Source organism: Ictidomys tridecemlineatus, chromosome 3 (genome assembly GCF_052094955.1).
Source record: "Ictidomys tridecemlineatus isolate mIctTri1 chromosome 3, mIctTri1.hap1, whole genome shotgun sequence".
NCBI classification, from domain to species: Eukaryota; Metazoa; Chordata; class Mammalia; order Rodentia; family Sciuridae; genus Ictidomys; species Ictidomys tridecemlineatus.
This window is the reverse complement of record NC_135479.1, coordinates 69,599,012-69,622,105: the sequence shown is the minus strand read 5'-3', so window position 1 is coordinate 69,622,105 and position 23,094 is coordinate 69,599,012. Positions and strand designations below refer to the sequence as shown.

At 35.9% G+C, this 23,094-nt stretch overlaps 1 long non-coding RNA gene across 1 annotated transcript; it reads right to left on the bottom strand.

Moving 5' to 3' along the window:
• Positions 1–225: 225 nt before the first annotated feature.
• Positions 226–3,293, bottom strand: LOC144376221 (uncharacterized). Its single transcript, XR_013436460.1, has 2 exons — positions 2,996–3,293; positions 226–1,963 (listed from the first exon to the last, which is right to left on the bottom strand). It is a non-coding gene; the product is annotated as an uncharacterized LOC144376221 (long non-coding RNA).
• Between the last annotated feature and the right edge of the window lie 19,801 nt (positions 3,294–23,094).

Genomic DNA, 23,094 nt, shown 5'->3' with positions numbered 1-23,094 from the left:
TCACAAATTTAAATAGTTAATCGTGTAAACGTGAGTTTGTCAAGTTTTATTTAGGCACAAAGGAGTTTTGAACCAGGTTCTAGCAGATGTAGCATGGCTGTTCTTTCCAAATGAAGTAAGTCACTTTTAAAATGTTAGCATAGAATGAAGGCCTTGAATTTTCATGTAGAATGTATTTTAACATTATCTGAGAAAGAATGGGCAAGAATGACAGTGCACTTCCGGTCTTTTAGAATGCTGTTTATTGATAATTACTGGACAAATGTAAGGCATTTTCACAAGGCTCTGAAGTTAAGGACAGAATACATTCTTTCACTCGTTAGTTGCTTTTCTCCTTCATACCAGTTGCTACAAACTGTCCTTGTGTATTTTAATATGCACAGCTCTTAACTGCCATGAAAATGCAGACAATGTTTTAGGGACCAAGATTGAGAATGCTTCAGAGTAAGGAGGGGGCTTCTATGGACTACGTCACCAAGACATCACAACTCACATGGAGCACAGGCAGAGGAAGGTGACCAAATCCGCCCATACACTCGTGACTGACTGAGTTTGCAGTGGAACGAAGAATACACTGAAAATCACTTTTTGATCCTTCATGTTTGAGAGGTGGAATGTGTCCAGGATTCACTTTTCCATATTTACCACTGTCCATACATCACTAAAAGAATCTAAATAGTTCCTAATGCAGTCACAGTTTTGTTCTTAGGCACAGTACAAGATTGCATGCATTATTTTACACAAATGTCAAACACAGAACAGTTGTAACACAGACACCGCAGAATTGTCTAATTACACAAGTTTCTCTTTTGGGGGGTGGGTAAGGAGGAGAATGATGGTTACTAGTCTGTACAGCGCCTGTGCGGGCTCAGCACTGAGCTAGATGTAGATATCCAAGCACTTGATGACTGACTCACAAAGAGAGTCAAATACTGCTAATGAAAACAGCAGCATATTCTAAGAACAAATTCAAATATGGGGTTGGTATGTTGAATACATGGCCTTGATTTGGGGGGAAAGAAAGTCTTGGCTGATAACTAATAAAGTAATTTTGCAATTGATTTTCAAATATCAGATTACATCATAAAAAGATTAAAAAACAAAATAAAATAAAAACCTATGGAGTGGTTGGGAATGTAGCCCACTGGTGGAAAACTTCCTTGACTGGCATTTGTGAGGCCCAGGATTCAATCTACTACCATATGAAGGGAAAAAAATATATGGAAAAACAAATAAAATGAAAATCAAAAGCACATGACATTTCATGAAGAGGAAATGTGAATCTTTTTGGTCCATATCAGCCAATATTTTAATATCAAGTACAAATTATTAAAATGTGACTTGTTTAAGCCCATTTTAAAAATGTAGTATCTCTGAGGGAAAATGTAAGCATATTTTCAGACTATCAAATCTTATAAAAAATTTTAAAGGTCAATATCATCTCTGTTATAGAGCCACTGGAACAGATTTTTCAAACACAAAAGGGAAACCTGGGCACTTCACCAGGTTAAGAATTCTTATAATTTAAACTGCTTTGGGGTGCTCACAATACTTCCCCAAAGAAGCTCCCATCTCACAGATCTCCTCCACAACAGCCCTAACAATGTAAGAATGTGATGACACATCATTTGATAAGCCATTATTTGACTATCACTGAAATATTGAATCAGAGTGGAGAAATTACCTAATAGCAACTGAATTAAAGATTTCCACTGATTGACTTTGTGATACAGAATGCCAGAGATTCGTCAAATGTTTGTTTTTTATACTGAAAGTAGGAATTATCATTATTTCAACTTGGTATGTGGGTGAGTGATGCTTAGTGAAGAGTGACTACCTAGAGCAGCAGGAAGGTAGTCCTGGCTGGCCAGTCCTGGAGGGTAGACACAGACTACTCTTATGACAGATCACCATCACGATAGGCAGGGCAATTACTCTGCCCTTTTAGCCACTGCTTAAAGCACTGAAAAGAAGAAAACAAAATCAGTCAGTGCCTTCAGGACCATGTGGGGGCCTTAGTTCCCCTGCACTGCTGGACTCCTTGGCATACACGGCTAATGTCACCTGCAAGTCTGATGGGGCCTAATGCTGCCCAATACTCAGGGACAGTAATGCTGCTTAGAACAGGAGTATGGATAAAACTACAGTGGAAATAAAGCCCCTTCAGATATGGCCTTGTCCTCCACTACATCTGGCTCCAGTCTCAATTCTTCAGCACCAGTCGCCATGTTTTATAGGAGGTCAGCATTTTGATGACTCTTGGGACCTCTATCACCCAAATGTTAGCCCATTCCTCTTCATGGTCTTGGCTTGGTTCTTAAACATCCCACCAGCCTGTGTGCCATGTTCCCTGTTGCTCTTAGCCAGCCTGCTGTTGCAACATGGCTGAGTATGCATGGAAACCTAGAAAGTCCAAGCAAGGATGCCCTATCTGGAGGAGAAAGCTTTATCATTTCCTATTAGTGAGTATTCTGTATGCATCCCTTTCTCAAGGATGAATGAATCAGCACAACAGAGACCTGATCTGTCCTCACTCAGCAGAAAGAGTACAGTACAAATGCTCAGAGTCAAGCACAAGGGACCCAACAAGGTTTAGTTTTTCTCTTTTAAAATGTTAAACCACCTTTATACAGTACACTAAATTAATAAAGTGCTACACTGTTTATTCATTTAGTCATGTAATAAACCATCTTTAAAGGAATTCATATTGCTTTGACTCTCAGTACCTATTATAGTTCCTGAAGTCAACTCTTTTCTACCTGTGACATTATTACAGAAAGTACAGTCTGCAGAGCTGCACACACCCCTGGTCCAGGACCACTCTCTCACTTCTTCAGCACCAGTCTTTGCAAAGGGCAATGACCAGAGACATGTGTAGGCTTATAGAGTGGCTTGGAATTATAAGTATCGATATTTAAGAAAAAAATTCCTTTTTTATTTTCAAAACAGTTGGCAGTCACAATGCATGATATAGATGGTCAAAGAGAATTCTTACCCCTTTGTGAAACTTATGCCCACATTTTAGCACACACACATTTTTTGATTTGAACACCTCATGGCATATTTCACAGGAATCTGCATCTAGTACCTGTGGAAACAAACATATCTGAAAAATAAAGATTAAAGAAATCTCTCTTTATGACATGAGTTTTTCATGACTCATGACATGAGTGGCCTTCAAACATTTTTGCCACAAAGGGTGGTAAATTATGGCTGGGCAGAATAAAGAAAAAACTTATTTTTAAATAGCATTTTTAAAGAGAAAACATAAAAATACAAAAAATAAAAGTATATTTCTGAATTTCTAATGTTTTCAGAGGGAATACTGGTTTTTATAATTAACAGATTCCCTGGTGAGATATTACTACTTATATTATACTATTTATCCCTATAACATACATGAAGTATGGTTATTAACTAGATATTACAAATTAATTATTCATCTAATTATCTAACAGGGACTTAAATTATGACAAATCTACACAATAGACTATCATGTAGCCAATTAACATCATGATGGAATACCATGATCCTTGAAACAGAAAGCTGGTCACCACAAATCATTGAATAAATGCAAGTTATATAACAGTCTATCACGTAATTCAATTTTTTAAAAAGAGAGAATGTCTACAGAAGTGCCTAGAAAATAATCTGATATAAAAATATTAATAGGGTTACCCCTTGGCCAAGGAGATTAATATTTTTTTATAATTTTTTAAAAGTTTCCATGAACATGGAATATTAGTGCATTTCAAAACAGACAGCTAAACCAACTAACATCCACAGTCGGGGATTGTGTGAGACACTGGAAACAGATGAGTGTAAGTTTTCTGGCCTCCTATGTGACATATACCCCAAGTGACACTTAGGCCACCAAGCACAGAGTTCGCCTTGCAGCTTACAGCACTTATCAGCACTGCATCAGCTCTATTCTAACTTGCCTCTTAACTCTGAGCACTCTAAAGGCAGGACATGAGTCTTATTTTTCTGGACTTTAAGCATCTGCTAAGAAATCTTGCCCCAACTGATGTTCCAAAAATATGACAACATCCCAAGTGACTGACTGAAGCAGACATCAAGCTGTGTAGATCCTGAACTACTGTGTGGGGTCCTACTCCCTCCCTAAGTGCTGGCAGGGTGCAGACAGAGAATTACAAATTAGACAGGGGCAGACCAGAGAGAACAAAGGTGTTCATGTTGCTCTACTGCTGTCTGTGACTCAAGTATCAGGGAAGAAAGGGAGGTGTGAGCCCTGGGGAAGGGCAGGAGAAGACCTCTCCAACTCACTTTGCAAAATTCAAAGCCAGGTTAGCTGGGAAAATATATAGTTAACTTGACTGTTATCTACTATGGGAAGTTGAACACAGTATATTTCTAAGTAAAAAGCAAACCACAGTAAAAAAATAGAAATATCCCCTAAAGAACATAAAAAGTCTGACTCTGGTATTTGTTTTGATTAAATTAATACATACATGTATGTGTGTGTTTAGAAAAATATATACTAATGTAATAATGCTAACTAGAGGGTAAATTTTAAGAGTTCTTATTTTTTTCAAACAGAGTATTGTGGTAGAGAACTTGAACTTGTGATTTTCCTATCTTAGCTTCCCAAGTGACTGGGATTACAGGCGTGTCCCACCATGCTCAGCTTTAGGGTTTTTAATATGCTCCCTTTATTTCTATTTTCTATTTTGAGTGTGTATTACTTCTGTAATCTAAAAATATAAAACAACTTTTTTTCATTTTTCAAACACTACCTATAATTATCTAGTTAAGTACCAGTTTGAATATAAATTTTTATTTCTCATGAATTTGGTAAAATTTAAATAAAGTGGCTTTATTATTATAAATTTATTATTATCAACATTGACTATGAACTAGGAGATCTCTTTCAGGTGATTACTTCAAGTCTACCTTGAGGTGGGGAAGGTCACAACACACATGCACATGAATGGGAATGTCCTGGGAATCCTGCCTGGTTAAATGGTCACAGAAAATGTGACACATAAGAAACCCCTGGGAGAAGCAGGGACTGACTCAAGGTGGGTATTCCACGTGCCTATACGCACTCTCTTTAGAATATGGTTGGGGATGAGACCTTCTGGGCGTTGAGTGTATGTGGTGTGGTAAGTCTTCAAAGGTATAGTGTAAAGCACAAAATGTATAAAAAGAATAAAAGTAAGTTCATGAAAAGACTCACTGCGAGCTCAAGTTAACATACTAGCCTTACTCTACATCTTGTACTGTGAACTCACTGCTAAGAACATTATGGGGCTGTGACCTTTCATTGTCCTCTACACTCTGCTACCAGAGTTGGAGCAACAGGAAAATGTGCTTCACACCAGAATTCAATCTACAGCCCCCCTACCTGAGCCATGAGTTTATGGCCCCTCTTTCAACCACATGCAGTCCCTACAGGGTCTCTGGCATCAGCTGGTCAGTGTGGAAAGAACTGGGAATGACATGCTGCTCACTTAAGTCAAAAGGCCCAATCTGAGCTACAACTATGCCGTCAGTCCAGTGAATGCTAGAAAGTTGCATCTGGGCCTTGATTTCCTTATTATAAAATATAAACAATTACAAGGCCTTATCAACTCAGACATAGTTATAACAGCATTTTACAAAATGTTCCATGTAAATGTAAATGATTCTTACTGTTTAAAAGGAGAAGAAACAGGCACATTTAGCCCATTCAAGTGTGCCCTTCCCAGGTGTGTGAGGGAAGAGGTGAAGGGCAAAAACCAGATTTTCAGTACAGGGCTGACGTGGTCCTTTCATGGCAGCATTTCATCCAGAAATAGCCTGGTCAGGGCAGATATTACCCCAGCAAACAGTGATGTGAAGTGATGCAACCCTGTCTGATTTCATAGTCCATGATTATGAAGAATAAAATTAGTTAAAGTTTATTTTTTTCAACTAATCCAAATATTGCAATTAATACTAAAATACATAAATAAGTAAATATATCAACATATCTGCCCATCTGCAGCAACACAGCAAGAAGAGAGAAAACTCAGTTCTCTCGATGCAGTCAGAGCTTGAGTGTAAGGCTTTTCCCTGTTCTAGGTCCTGGGCATTCCTCAGAACTACTCACTGCTATTGAAATTGGACATCTTCAAATACAGCAAAATTTGGTTTCTAATTTTAGGATCCAATAAAGTAGGACTACAAATGAAAAGAATGGTGCTAAATCATGGGTTAAAAATTGTTTTCTTCTTGTTCTTCATTAAAAAGTAAAACTAGGGTTGGGGCTGGGGCTGAGTGGTAGAGCACTTGCCTAGCACATGCAAGGCCCTGGGTTTGATCCTCAGCACCACATAAAAATAAATAAAATAAAGGTACTGTGTCCAACTACAACTAAAAAAAGTTAAAAAAAAAAAAGTAAAACTAGCTACGACATTATAGGTACGACACTCATGGGGACACCTTCTGTTTTCTGTCCCTTAGTTTTGGGTGATGGTCCAGCAATTGAGGGTGGGCCCTGGGAAGACTGGTTCACAGAAGCAGCAGAGCTGGCCTCAGATGTTCTCTTGCCCTTTCCTGGATTTGGCTTAAGAGATAACAAGGGGATTGGGTTAGAGAGCACAAAGGAAGTGAAGTTCAACTTAGTAACCTAAAGTTTCATCATCTTTTTTGGTAAATTTTCTCTATATTTTGGTTTGAAGCTTTAAAAAAAAAGAATTCTCATATCAATAAATAAAGATTAAGGGGAACATTTTACTGCATCTGGATGAAATACCTTTTTCTTTTTCTTTTCATCTACAATGTGTTCTGTCACTCTTTGGACAATTTCATCAATACCCAATCCTGAGAGTAAGTTCTTGTTTTTGTTTCGAACCTTTTTAATAAAACCAGCAAGCTCGGTGCTGAAAGGGAAAGTAAACAATAAATGACAACAGAAAGTCAATGTGCCAATATCAACCCAGAAGTCCAACTCAAAAAAGTAAATATAGAAAAATTAATCTGTAGAACATAGGACAATAATAACTACACATGAAAAGCATGATTATTTTAAGGCAGAATCAATCTTTCCAAGAAGTTGTGAAAATTTCCACAATATTATTTAAAAAAATTTTCTAGTTGTTTGTTTTATTTATTTAAAAATAACTTAAAATCAATAAGATCTCTTTCTATCCAAGAAAAACTAGCTTTGTAGATTTCCTTCTTTGAAAAAATCCCAAACAAACCAGCTTTCAAAGTCTGAATGTTTCTCAAATGCCATCAAATGGGAAGAGTACACCATCAGTCAATGGGAACTTGATATTTGCACTACTAGTGCCCCGAATATTTTAGCTTTCAGTCAGAACACATTTCTGCCAAATTTAATTAAGACTGTACGAAATTTTATTTGTAGGGTACTTCTGATAATTACAACTTGAATATTTTTACAACTGACATGAGAACTGCTATTGAGAGAACTTACAATGTTTGTCAAACTTAAGGCAAAATATGCCCAAATGCAGACAAAAAATACTTATTTTCAAGTGGCAGGGTTCCACTGAGACTGTAAAATATTAATTCTGACCAATAATTAATGATGACTTTGTTTCCAAATTTCAATTGCAAAGCCTGTAACTAACATTGAGAGAGAATGAGAATTAACAAGGCAGGTACAGAGGCCATTCTCTGTGTGGAGTCCTCTCTTCTGAGCTACTCATCAATCCTAACCTTGCTCTTTCTTGTCCCAACCTGGAGCTATGGGGAGGCAGAAACACTGCTGAAGTACTAGCAACCATTGTATAGCTCTTAACCCACTTATAGCTCTTCTTGACCCAGATACGAGGAGTTCTTCCCCAGTCTTCTAAGGATCCTCTGGGACATTTATACATTCCTCATGTACTGTCAAATTCAGTCTAGTCTTTTCAACCTTGCACTTCCAACAAATCAGAGGTACTATCTACAAGGTGTAAATTGCTGCTGTTTTCTTTTATATGTGATTTATCTTCTCTCAAAAGACAGAAAACTATTATTTTACAATTAATTTACTAATTCCATAACAACTAGTGTTAAGAGAATGCTATGAATCTCATAAAAATCTTAGCAAACTGACAGATTTCGCTCAGTGTTGATTACCCAGTGCTCAATATTTTCAATATAGATGTGTATATTTAAAAATTTATTTGAGGACTAGGGGTGTAGCTCAGTGGTAGAGCTTGGGTCTAGCATGTATGAGGTGTGTGTTTGTCCCCAGCACTACAAAAAAAGAAAAGAAAATGCTCACCTCTATGTTTACAAAAAGAAAGAAAAGTAGCATCTAATGAGCAAAACATCATGCAGTTTTTTCCATGTTAGCCCCTAACCAGCCTTGATTTTATTTGATCAGGAAATATCAGTTCAATGAAGTATTTAACAGTCATAAATGTTTTATATTCATATCTGCTGTACCATGGGAACACCACTGACAGGTGCTCAATAATACTGCTGAACAGCTTTTTTGTAGATTGGCCTGAAGCACGTTCTGGAGGAACAGGTACTTTCTGATGTGCCTCAGGGCTTTGTTCAGATGGAGTTGTCTGGCTGGCCCCTGTATGCTCTGATGACTGAGTAACTTCAGTTTGACCAGAGGGCAATCGAGATGACAGTGCAGTAGACTCCTCTGGGCAATCACTGGTGGAGAACAGATCTAAATCTTTAACTGCTCCAGTTGCACTGTTTACAAATGTCCCAGGCCCTTGATCATCATGGCCTGAAGACTCAGGGGGAAACTCAGGATGAATCTGTGAGGGACACACCACAGGAATTGGGTCACTTAGGAATTGTCTTAAGAGGAGAAACAGGCAAGGACAGAGACTGCATGACTATAATATAGGAAATCTGAATACAATAATGTTTTTGTCTTAAAATAATTGCTGATCATAACTTGGTAGTTCTTAAAGCAAGGGTAGATTTCTGACTTCTAAATAATTTTTTACAGTATACTTTTTTCCTGTAAAATTAGAAAAGCTGCTTAAATGAGAACATTTCACCTGCCTAATACCCCTCCTTCAGTCTGCACTCTAATGCTTCTCTCCTTCCTAGCTGAACTTGGTTGATCAAAGCTAGCTGTCCCAGCACTCTCCAAAGGTGTCTACTCCACTAAGTCACAAGGACATCTAGGAATGCCAGCTGCCTCTTCTTTCTCAAAATGTGCCCTCTGGCTCTGCTCTGCTGGCTCCTTCAACAAGGAGAGCTCAGATCTTCCCTGTAGCTCTTATTCTCTTTCCATGCCTAAGTATGGATGTGCCTTCTAATGTCATCTGAACCTCTGCCACATGCTATCGTCTCCGAGGCCATTTCATGTCCTCTTAGTCCTCAGTGACTATGCTCACTGCTAATTAATACCTACTTTTTAAAGTAGGTATTAATTTTCCAGTCTAGAATATTATCGTGAGAGCCATATCTACAGATCCACTTGGATGACTCTGGGACCCAAAGGTGTTTAAAACCAGCCCCAGTGCAGTCTCATCGGGCTGCTCTTCCCCTCAAGTCCACCCTAGACTTCCCATGTCCACACGCTCTGTCCCAGTCTTGAGCATGGCACAGCTCTTTCATCTGCTCCTCCTAGATCCCTCTCCCATTTGGTTCTCTTCCATCCACTCCCTCTCCACTCCTTCATCCAGACATGGCTAATGGCAGTAAGTGAATAACCAGCCCCTCACTCTTACTTCTCCACACTGCCATTCAGTTCATCTTCATTAAGTGTAGAGCTAATAGTACTCCCTGCATGAACCATAGATCAGTTTCCTAGTGACATAACATGGCTTAGAGCACAAGGATCTCCTGACCCTGGCCCCGCACTACTATCACACTCACTCTATATATAGATACCTTTGTTAAAGTAAACTTATTTTATAGCTATGAAAGGAGTATGTCACCCTGCCCCACTCTTTATTCTAGCAATCAAATACTTTCTTTCTTCTACCTGAAACACTCTGACCCCAAGCATTACAATATCCTCCCTTCCCCAAAAGTTCATCCCCTCAACTCCTTCATCTGGTCTGTTCTTACTTCTGATTTCTGTGTCATGGAGGTCTCCATCTCTAGGCCAGGATAGTGACCCTGATTTCTGCTGCTATAGTACTCTGCTATGCAAAACCTCAGCATCATCTGCTTGTAACTGAATTTAAGCCCATAAGCACTTAGAGGGCCTACCTCACATCTAATCTCAATAACCATTAAACATCCTCCAAATGACTGAGGAAGAAAAGAGACAAAAAGTAAATAGGTTTTAAGGATATTTATTAAGTAAGTCCCTAGGAAACTAAATTTCCATAATTTTGGATATGAAAATTCTTTTGAGTATTTATAAAATTACATGAGCTAAAATTACAAATTAATAATAAAATAGTATATTGGAATCCACAGATTTTCCTCTCCATATCTGCTATAAAAACCAAGAGAACTATAAATAAGAAGTGCTTTTTCAGTCTGAAATAAAACAATTACTTATTCAGTTCAATGGAGACAAAAAAAAATTTGGATCAATAAAATATTTTATAAACTAAAGTTCAAGGTAGATGTACCTTTTTACCCCTCAGACATTTAAGACCAGACTGATTAAAGGAACCAGCCTTCTAGATATAGGAGATACAACCTACATGCAGAAGGGCCACAGGGGAAGGCCAAGAGGGAAGCCCCTGACTAAGCATTCAGCTGAAGGCGAGATGAAAGGAACACCACCCATAGCCTGGATCAGCATCCCTGGTAAAGGTCGGGTACCAGCAGGAAGACACTTTTTGTGCTGTAGAAAATGTTCCCCAACTTATAGGATTTCAATCTGAAATCCATCTCTAATCAACTCTTCTAGAGAGTCTTTAAATTCCTATCCTCTAACCATCTTTGAACCTAATTTGTTTCAATTAGTATTAACAAAGAATCTCTGTGTGTAAACTTCAGATAACAAGTATCTCAGAATACAATAAAGTGACATTAGGTTTAGCTATATTATAAAGCCCACAAAATACAACTAATGCTCTTCTTTACTGGGGTATTTTATAAGAGCAATCACTAGTATTCAAAAGATTCAGAACAACCTCACATTAGCAGTAAAATATGGTATGCTGGATCAATAAAGTCTTACACATCTCAGATACACTAGTTTTTATTCTATATTTGATGAGGAAACAGATCTTAATTTTAAGATTTTGGTTTTATGCCTCCAAGTATCTAGAAATTATAATAATCCAAGGTAGTACAGAAGAGAGGGCCTGCTTCAATCAAAGGAAACTGCTACTCTGTATTATTTATTCAAATGCTAGAACATACATACACATCATACATACTACGTCTAGAAAAGAATGGCGATAGGCTATAGTATATCAAAGTGTAGAAAAAACATGGACCAATAGCATTTGCCTTACTTCTGCACTAATGCACAGAGGCAGAAGACTGATCTATTTATATAAGAATGTTTATAAAGATTAAAAGATTAATCAATGGTACCAAAAATTAAAACATTAAGGCAACTGTTAATTCATCCCATTCCCAGAAAACAATAAACAAACAACTTTGGCATATTAAAAAAAGAAACTGTGGTTCATTATGTTTTGTTTCAGGGAAAGAAAAAAAAAGATGCAACCGACTTACGTTGTTACAGGCAGGAAATGGAAGCTCAGACATCTGCACTTTAGAAAGCTCACTGAGTCAAGAACCATTTTTAATGGCCTTAATTTGATTTTCAAATTCAGACTGTAGGTGGAAGGGAAAATGTGAAGTTTTTCTCTAACAAATTCCAAGAAAACTATAATTTCCAGTTAACACTATCAAAACAGTCAACAGCTTCCTAAGAAACAAATGATATGCAAAGTATTAAGACAATGTTTTTAAAGAAAATTTGTTCAAAATAAGAACATTAATTCTCCTTAATCAGAATGCTCCAAAGTCATGTATATATATATTTAATGTCATCAATCAGGGGCAAAATTTAAGATAATTTCCTTATTTTTCTTATTTCTTTTATATTGCTGAGAATTGAACCCAGGACCCTTGGCATGCTAGGCACATGTTCTACTATCCTATATCCTTAGCCCCAAAATATTAATAAAATATCATTAATTTCATAAGTGATAACAAAAATGCAGTATTACTATTAACATGTCAAAAAAAGAAATGGTTTAAATAAGACACCAGCCTCACAAGAACTGTAACCATCATAAATATTTTGACAGAATTATAAAACGTTTCATAACTTACTTTTGCTCTCTCAATTTCTTTTGTAACATTAGAAAGAAATGATTCCCATGAACAGATATCAGACTCCCTGTTGGGGTATTCTGTGGAATCACTGAAAAAGTTTAAAAATATATTTAATATCCACTTGGGAAATTTAAAAAATGAAAGCATTTAAATGCAAATGAAAATAAACACTTAAACATTAGCAAAAGATACATTCAACACCATCCCATGAACATATTAACTTTTTTTTTTTTGTAATAAGGTTAGAACTCAGGGCACTTTACCACTGAGCCATATCCTCAGAATTTTTTATTTCTTATTTTGAGACAGAGTCTCGTTAAAATGCTTGGGGTCTTGTTAAGTTGTTCAGGCTGGCCTCAAACTTGCAATCCTCTTGCCTCAGCCTCCCGAGTTACTGGGATTACAGGTATCCACCATTATGCCTGGGTACATAATTACTTCTAAAGAATTATGTATTATGTAAACCTGCCCCTAGACATTTAAGGATACCTTAACTATGGATAAAACCAAACAAAAACACAACAAACAAAACCCTTAAACTAGGGATAGAGAGAAGATATTCTCTTGAATTTTTCCCCCCCACAAGTTTGAAAATTTGACTGTTCTTCATTTGACTTCTTCATATTTAATATTAAACACTACCTTTGCATTTTAAAAATTTTAGTCAGCCTGGAATATTCCAAAAATTGCAATAAAACCTAAATCTACATCTAACTGTGAAACTAAAGTATGCAGCCTTAAGATAAATATACAACCTCAGAACTTTATAAATCTGGTCTATCTAAAGTGACAAACAAGGGGCTGGGGCTGTAGCTCAGAAGCAGAGTGTTCGCCTGGCATGGGTAAGGTACTGGGTTCAATCCTTAGCACCACATAAAAATAATATAAAATAAAGGCATACTGTCCATCTACAACTACACACACACACACACACACACACACACACACTAGTGACAAACATAATACTCCCAATTTAGAGCCTCAACACTCCTTTCAATCTGTAATTGTGTCAGTTCTCTTTACATCTTACAAAGAAGACTCAGAATGGTCTCCTCCCCCACTTTTCTCCTTTGCTATCCTTTGGTGGGATCAGTATTCAGCATAGCATACCAAAGAATCTACATATGCCTAAGGCTTAATGGAAGAAAGTCAATACTACTGGATAAAATAAGGTCTGAGTGTCTTTGTTTTTCAGATAAGACACAATCCATAGCCTATGGGAATTACTTAAGAGGTTTCTGAACATTAGCTGATCTCAACCTCAGCTGTACTAGTTCTGTAATCTGAATCTGCATGTCAGTTCACCTTTGATTAGAAAAGTCTTCCAGTAAAAAAAAAAAAATCTTGGAAATAAAGGATAAAAATACATACTATATGTACTACTCTATCACTCTTCTAGTCAATCTCTGGTTCAATTATGAGGGTTTGAAATTCAAATAAAAAAGCAAGCACTAGGAAGAATGAAAAATCTGGGATTAAATATGAAAACCTGAACATGATACAAAAACCAGATGAAAAGTAATCCCACGTGTGCAAACATAGAGGCCTAGAGGTGCAGCTCAATGGTGGAGCACTTGCCTAGCATGGAGGTGGCCCTAGGTTCCATCCCCAGCATCAAAAAACAACAAACAAAATCAAAACCAAGGGGGGAAAACACCACATAGAAAGCAGCTAAATGTCAGACTAAAGACAATCCTCTAGGATTCTAAAAACAAAGGAAAACAAACAAAAACAGATAAAGATTATGAAGAATTTCAAAAATTTACATGTGTGAATCTTAAAGTCCTTCATAATAACTTTCCTACACTCAGTCATTAATAACTAACAGTTATTATGAAAAGCCACTGAGCAAAAAGTTTAAAAAGCTCTGAAAATACTATTTTTGTTCAGAAAGTTTTTGCATGGAAATGACTAATAAGGTTCAAAAACACTTAGATATAGGGATGCTCACTGGAGTGCAGCTTATATTTAAAAAAAATTGCAAACAAATATCCCACTTGATAATCCTGACATGCTACATGCTGGAACACCACTCAACCTTTTAAAATCAGGCTGGAGAACTGATTTTCAAGAAACTGACTTCATTTCAGAATGAAAAGAAGTTTCCTATACACTACCTAGTGGGGAAAAAAAAGAGTAAACATTCACTTTTCCCTAAATATGTAAATGAATTTATTCTAAAATATTAATTAGTTTTATCTCCATTTGGAATTATGAATAATTTATAAAAATCATTTTTGTTTGTATGTTTTGATTTTTTTCTACAATTGAACATGTACCAATTGGGTAACTACTAAAAATATAATGATGCTAATATTTTTTAAAAGTTTTTCCAAGTACGTTTAACTTGTGTTTTCTAAAAGACATGCTGGGAAGAACACCTGGGAAGCCACACTACCTGCTTGTCAGCTTGAGGTTCTTAAAATAGGCTTCTGCTTGTGATGCCATGATCTGTAACTTAAACACTTCACTCTCCTTCCAGTTCTCCAGCACAGATATCTGCCAGTAGATTAGAGGATATCTAAGTATTTTACAAATGAAATCCTGAAACTATTTTAAAAGTTAAAACTTAAAACATTCCAAACCGTTTTTTCCTTAAGTAAGATCTGATGACAGGAGCACCAGAACTTGATTATGTCATTTTCCCAGGCAAACACAAATTAAAACTTTGGGATGTGAAAACAGAATAACAAAATAACACTAAAATTCTGTGCTTCAGGATCATTCTTGTGGATATAAAACTGTATATGGCTTTCTGCTTAAACCATAGACAAAACACAGCCAGGTTAATTGCATGCAACTATGGAATGGGGTTATCTATAGTCCTGGCCCATGGTGAGGAAGGGCCCAGGGACCCACAGAATAAAACCAGAGGCTGTACCTTCCCAACCAAAAAGCCTCTAAGAAGTTGTTTCAGCATTAACACAAACAGCCTTTGGGGAATGCTTTCAAACTTTTGGACTTCCCCTTATTCAACTTGCCATTTTTTCAAAAATCACTGCAAGAAATGTAAAATAGTCTCATTTTAATTCAGTTCTCAGTAACCTTGACAGGACCCTGCAGGCAAATTGGCTTGCCAAGCAGTGATAAATGTGAATCAAACAAATTTAGGAATATAGACACTGGGGTAGGGCCCACAAAGTATTTGTACTTTCACTCTTTCCCCAGAAGCAGTAACAAGGGTCTATATTTAATTGAAAGGTCTAATATTTGCAGACTACATAAGTTAATTGTTTTTTTTTATTTTCCCAGAATAATCATAGACACATATACCAATACATATCATTTGTTTCTCAGATAGCTTGATGTTCTTAAGACAGGCTAGGAAAACATACATAAAATAAAAATAAAGCCACATGTTGTCTTTTCATTTTTGTCTCAGTAGTTTCTCAAATAGTACAATGACATTGGTATATATTCTTTTAGGGGGAGGGAGGAATATATTCTTAATAAGGAGGTTATTTTCATTTGCTTTTTAAGAACTGGCAAATGTTTTATGGTTGCCTACATTTTTATATCACTTGATTAAATATGAAGCTATGCAAAATGTAGAGTATGGGAAATGACTAAATTATACTGTCAAGGAAAACAGGTTACAAAATCTAATGTACATTATGAGTACATCTATGAAACAAAGCATGTATAAAAATTAGAAAGGAATAGCCAAGGAAAAAGAGTGGATATTTTAGGGAAAAAGGACTATGAGTAATAGGATAACCCTAACCTCCATACTTGCCAGTAATACAGTTATGCCTCACATGTAATTAAAGAGACCCAACAGTAAACAAATGAAACCCTTCCATCCACCAGTCATAAGCTCACCTCTGCAGCCACGGCTCTTTGTTGACTCTCTTCATAATGCTCTTTCCCTTTCTTTATACATTCTTCTATTTTCATCTTCTCATTTGTAAATGTATTACTGCAAATGTTAAAAGAAAAAAAAACTTTAAAACAAATCTAGGGAGTAATACAAAGGTTTCAGGACAGCTTGCTACATTTTCTAGAGTAACTTCATGCCTCATATTTTACCACACAACATACAGATTCGTATGCATTCTCTGAACTTCATGAATGATCAAAAGAAGAAATGAGTATTTGGTAGGAATGCTGAGAAAGAAGCGAAGACTCTGTACAGTTCACTAGTTTTATGAGGGTAGGTAGAGTATAATCTGGCTACTTTGATAACCTTTACAAAACTTTCTTCACCAGCCAGAAATTCTATTCTCACACAAGGAAATGATCCTAAAGAATAAAGTGATCTGTACAAAACTGATCGTGGCCATACTTTTGTTAACAGCTAAAAAGTGTCAGTGAAAGTGGTGGCTAAAAAAGATGACTATGGACCATGATGGGAATAGAAATGTGCATGTGAAACAATATTAAATGAGAAAAGCAAAATGTGACTGCTTACTACTAATACATTGATTACAAGTATGTGAAAACATATAAGGACAATTAATAAAGATTACAAAGAAACTTTTTGCAGCTTTATAATTAAATTTTTTTTTTAAATTATTTTTTTGTATTGGGCATTGAACCCAGAAGCACTTTACCACTGAGCTACATTCCCAACCCTATTTTATATTTTATTTAGTGACAGGGTCTCACTGATTTGCTTAGCACCTCCCCATTGCTGAGGCTAGCTTTGAACTCATGATCCTCCTGCCTCAGCCTCCTGAGCCACTGGGATTACAGGTGTGTGCTACGATGCCCAGCAACAATTTTTAATAAACATATAATTACAGACTAACAATGTAAGAAACTATCATTCTATAGCTGAGTAACATACAAGAAGTTTTTCTGTGATGCAGGGACAGAACCCAGGCCTTCATACTTGCTATGTAAGTGCTTCTACCACTGAGCTACACCCCTAGTCCAAAATAAAAGTTTTAAAAACACATTTTTAGTTTCAATCAATTCAAGAAAATAAAAGGAACGATTGACAACAATATTTTTTATATTGACATAAAATAAAAGCAGAAATCTAGTAAAATCAAAATACTTCAAAAATACACTTAAACATTAGTTTAAAAATAAAAGATACATAATTATTTAAAAGAAAAGGGGGTGGGGGGAGGAGCAATAGATTTAGAAGTCTTAGAATGCTTGTACTTCTGATAGTAAAAGTGTAAGAAGGTACTAAAAATAAATTTAAATTTCCTTTGCCTGATTTCAAGGGACTGATCCAGATGTAATTCAGGTTTGTTATCCATCCCATCATTTTTCAGGGTAGACCTATAAAAGCATAGTCACCAAATTTTAATTAATTTTCAGATTTTTTTCAATACAACTTTACACAGGAAAGCATATCTACAAAGAGCATTCTTAAATTTTTTGTTTCTATATTTTGCTTCACTTCTAGTATCTTCTAATTCTAATCTAATCATCTTCTAGTATCTCATTTAACTTTCTTCTTCAGTGCTTTTAATCTTTCTTGGATTTCTTTTTTTCTCTTGTTGCCATTTTTAAATTTATCTTTCCAATTGAGCAAGAATTTGGGGGTCATTTTCCTTGTAGGAAATTTTCCTTTATACTTGGAGAACAAATCAGCTTCTTATTCACTCTAAGTCACCTGATTACTGGTAAATCACTACGTTGGTCCAAGATGCATGCCTCAGGTGGTTTCAACCCAAGGAAGCACAGGTAATGAGACATCATCATCAGGGTTTTTCATTTAGATTAGAACACATGGACTCTCAGTCAAAATGCAACCAGCCTCCTCCTCCTTAACAAGACTTGGAGTGAAATTAGAATATGCACACACACTTTCTGATAACCCTTCAGACACAATGTGAAAGCCTCTGACTTAAGCGATGCCTAAACCAGGCAGATTCTGACACTTTCATGCTCTCCTAATATTCCTATTTAGTTACTTGTACTTGATAAACCCCCCCATGTTTCCAATAATAGCCAGTTTAATTGCCATCCCAGAAGAATAATGGTCTAGCTGAACTCAATCCAGATTGCAGGAACATGAGCAAATAAAATGGCTATTAACTTTAGCTACTGACTTTGAATGTTCGTTACACCACAGTGGATAAGCTGAGGAATCACATAATAACACTCACTGTTTAGAGCAGGAGGTTAGAATGGATCACAGGGGACATAATAAAACACACTTGGCCCTCTTATGCTCAGGTTCTATACTCTAGCAAGTTCTTCATATTAATAAGACCAAATTCTAATAATTTACAGATCCATAATAAAAGTATGAGTGAAGTAATCATCACAGAATTTTAGTGCTGGAAAGAACCTTAGATCTAATCAGCCCCCTAATTTTACCAATGAGGAAAAAGAAGGTCAAAGGTAATGTTCATAGTGAGAATGGTGTTCATGGCGTTCATATGAACAGGACATCAATTCCTTTGTTGATTCTCAGGCCCAATCCATTCTCATTTTTACAAAATTAATTTGAAAACACTATAAGTTTGAAATAGTTTTAGATGAGATCTCAATGGATGCTTTTTAAAATGAGATAAAAACATCGTGAAAACAGTATCTATCAATTTTACCTTGATACAGTTTGAAATTTAACATAAAAAAGGTAAAAATAATAAAAAATCCCACAATATTAAAAAAAGCAAGGAGGATTATTGATTTCTATTGTTACTTACATTTCACTTGTATTTAAAACCTTTTTAATTTTCTTCTTCAGTGCTTTTAATCTTTTTTGGATTTCTTTTTTCTCTTGTTGCCATTTTTTAATTTCTCTTTCCAAATCTTGGAGGAACCAATCTAATTCTGTCTTTGAGATCTAAAAACATTTTAGAAAGTACTTTAATCAATGACAAAGATTTACTTTTACTTAGCTTACACTAAGACACCTGAGTTCAAGGGAACAGTACACATAAACTTGCACCTATGCAGGCTATGCCCCTGTGGACAGCCATGGGATAGAGACAACACAGCTGCATCCTAACCACTAAGTGCATCTGAACCCAGGAAGGTTACACTGAAGAACCACTTCAACGGGTTCACAGGTATTCACACTCCACTCTTCAGTCTACATGATTCCCCAATCTAGACATAATTTGTATGTTTACTTGACAAGTCTGAGGTTTTTTGTTTGCTTTTAAAAATATGAGTGAGATGCCTCTGGCAGCTTTTTAAAATATTTATTTATTTATTCTAATTAGTTATACATGAAGCATTTCAATTCATAGTACACATATAGAGCACAATTTTTGATGTCTCTGGTTGTACAAAAAGTAGAGTCACACCATTTATGTCTTCATACATGAGTACTTTATATATCCTAAAGATTAGTGCTCTACCTAATGTGCATGTGGTAAAAATTTGCTCACATTCTGTGAGGCTCTCTTCACCTCACTGATTGATTCTTTTGCTGAGAAGAAGCTTTTCAGTTTGAATTGATCCCATTTATTGATTCCTGATATTATTTCTTGCACTGTAAGAGTCTTGTTAAGGACGTCAGGGCCTAATCAGACATGATGAAGATTTAGACCTACTTTTACTTCTGTTAGGTGAAGGGTCTCTGGTTTGATTCCTAGTCCTTGATCCAGTTTGAGTTGAGTTTTGTGCATGGTGAGAGATAGGGCCTTTGTTTCATTTTGCTGCATATGGATTTCTAATTTTCCCAGCACCATTTGTTGAAGAGGCTATCTTTTTTAAAAAAATATTTTATCTTTTAGTTGTAGTTGGACACAATACCTTTATTTCACTTATTTTTTTTCTGTGGTGCTGAGGATTGAACCCAGGGTCTCACACGAGTCAGGCGAGTGCTCTACTGCTGAAACACAACCCCAGCCCATATATTGGAGGCTATCTTTCCTCCAATATACGGTTTTGGTGTCTTTGTCTAGCATGAGACACCTGTATTTATGTGAGTGTTTGTCTCGGTGTCCTCTATTCTGTATCACTGGTCTACAAGTCTATTTTGGAGCCAATATCATGCTGTTTTTGTTACTGTTGCTCTGTAGTATAGTTTAAGGTCTAGGACAATGATGCCACCCATTTCACACTTCTTGCTAAGGATTGCTTTGGCTATTCTGGGTCTCTTATTTTTCCAGATGAATTTCATGATTGCTTTTTCTATTTCTATGAGGAATGTCATTAAGATTTGATTGGAATTGCATTAAATCTGTATAGTGCTTTTGGTAGTACGATCATTTTGACAATATTAATTCTACTTATCCACAAACAAGGGAGATCTTTCTATCTTCTAAGGTCTTCTTTAATTTCTTTCTTTAGCATTCTATAATTCTCATTGTAGAGGTCTTTCACCTCTTTTGTTAAGCTGATTCCCAAGTATTTAAATTTTTTTGAGGCTACTGAAAATGGGGTTGTTTTCCTAGTTTCTCTTTCAGAGGATTTGTCACTGATGTACAGAAATGCCTTTGATTTATGGGTGTTGATTTTATATCCTGATTCTTGGCTGAATTCATTCATTAGTTCTAGAAGTTTTCTGATGGAATTTTTTGGATCTTCAAGGTATAGTATCATATCATTGGCAAATAGTGATAATTTGAGTACTTCTTTTCCTATCCATGTCCCTTTAATTTCTTTCATTTAATTCCTCTGGCTAGAGTTCCAAGAATGATGTTAAATAGAGGTGATCAAGGAGGGCATCCCTGTCTTGTTCCAGTTTTCGGAAGCAATGCTTTCAACTTTTCTTCATTTAGAATGATGCTGGCCTGGAGATATGTTCCTGTTACCCCTAGTTCTTCTAGTGTTTTGAACACAAAGGGGTGCTGTATTTTGTTGAATGTTTTTCCTACATCTATTTTGATGATCATATGATTCTTATCTTTAAGTGTCTATTGAAGGCATGTATTTATTTCTGTATGTTGAACTAACCTTACATCCCTGGGATGAACCCCACTTGATCGTGGTGCATTATCTTGTTTTTGTATTCAATTTGCCAGAATTTTATTGAGAATTTTTACATCTATGTTCATTGGAGATATTGGTCTGAAGTTTTCTTTCTTTGATATGTCTTTGTCTGATTTTGGAATCAGAGTGATATTGGCTTCAAAGAATGAGTTTGGAAGTGTTCCCTCTTTTTCTATTTCATAAAATAATCTGAGGAGTACTGGTATTAGTTCTTCTTTGAAGGTCTTGTAGAACTCAGCTGTGTATCCATCTGGTCCTGAGCTTTTCTTCATTGGTAGACTTCTGACAGTGTCTTCTATTTCATTGGTTGAAACTGATCTGTTTAACTTGTATATATCATCCTGATTCAGTTTGGATAAATCAAATGACTCTAATCTGTAGATGCCTTTGATATTTTCTATTTTATTGGAGTACAAATTTTCAAAAAAAATTCTAATTATCTTCTGCATTTCTGTAGTGTCCATCATGATATTTACTTTTTGATCACAGAGTTTAGTAAATTGAGTTTTCTCTCCTTCTCTTCATTAGCATGGCTAAGGGTTTATCAATTTTATTTATTTTTACAAAGAACCAAATTTCTGTTTTGTCAATTTTTTAAATTGTTTCTTTTGCTTCAGTTTCATTGATTTCAGCTCTGATTTTAATTATTTCTTGTCTTCTTCTGCTTTTGGTGTTGATTTGTTCTTCTTTTTCTAGGTCTTTGAGATGTAGTGTTAGGTCATTTATTTACTGACTTTTTCTTCTTTTAAGAAATGAACTCCATGCAATGAACTTTCCTCTTAGCACTGCCTTCATAGTGTCCCAGAGATTTCGATATGTTGTATCAGTGTTCTCATTTACCTCTAAGAAGTTTTTTAATCCTCTTTGATGTCTTTTGTAACCAATTGTTCATTCAATAGCATATTATTTAGTTTTCAGGTGTTGAAGTATCTTCTATTTTTTATTTTATCAATGATTTCTAATTTCATTCCATTATGATCTTATAGAATGTAGGGTAGTATCATTACATTTTTGTATTTGCTAAGAGTTGCTTTGTGGCATTATATATGATCTATTTTAGAAAAGGATCCATGTGCTGCTGAGAAGAAAATGTATTCACTCACTGATGGATGAAATAATCTATGTCTAAGTTATCAATTATACTTTTGAGTTCTTTGTTTAGCTTTTGTTTGAAAGATCTATCCAGTGGTGAAAGAAGTATGTTAAAGTCACCCAGTATTATTGTGTTGTGGTCTATTTGACTGTTGAACTTGAGAAGAGTTTGATGAATGTATATGCTACACTGTTTGGGGAATATATATTTTTTATTGCCATATCTTGTTGATGATGTATGCCTCTCTCTTTTCTTTTTATTGGTTGTTTAAAACATTGCAAAGCTCATGACGTATCATCTTTCATACATTTGACTCAAGTGGGTTATGAACTCCCATTTTTACCCCAAATACAAATTGCAGAATCACATCGGTTACACGTTCACATTTTTACATAATGCCATATTAGTGACTGTTGTATTCTGTCACCTTTCCTATCCCCTACTATCCCCCCACCCCTCCCCTCCCATCTTCCCTCTCTACCTCATCTGCTGTTGTTCATTTCTCTCCCTTGCCCCCCCCACTCTCCCTTCACAACCTCTTATATGTAATTTTGTGTAACATTGAGGGTCTCCTTCCATTTCCATACGATTTCCCTTCTCTCTCCCTTTCCCTCCCCTCACTCATCTCTGTTTAATGTTAATCTTTTCCTCATGCTCTTCCTCCCTGTTCTATTCTTCATTGCTCTCCTTATATCAAAGAAGACATTTAGCATTTGTTTTTTAAGGATTGGCTAGCTTCGCTTAACATAATCTGCTCTAATGCCATTCATTTCCCTGCAAATTCCATGATTTTGTCATTTTTTAGTGCTGCGTAATACTCCATTGTGTATAAATGCCACATTTTTTTATCCATTTATCTATTGAAGGGCATCTAGGTTGGTTCCACAGTCTAGCTATTGTGAATTGTGCTGCTATGGTCATTGATATGGCAGTATCTCTATATTATGCTCTTTTAAGATCCTCAGGGAATAGTC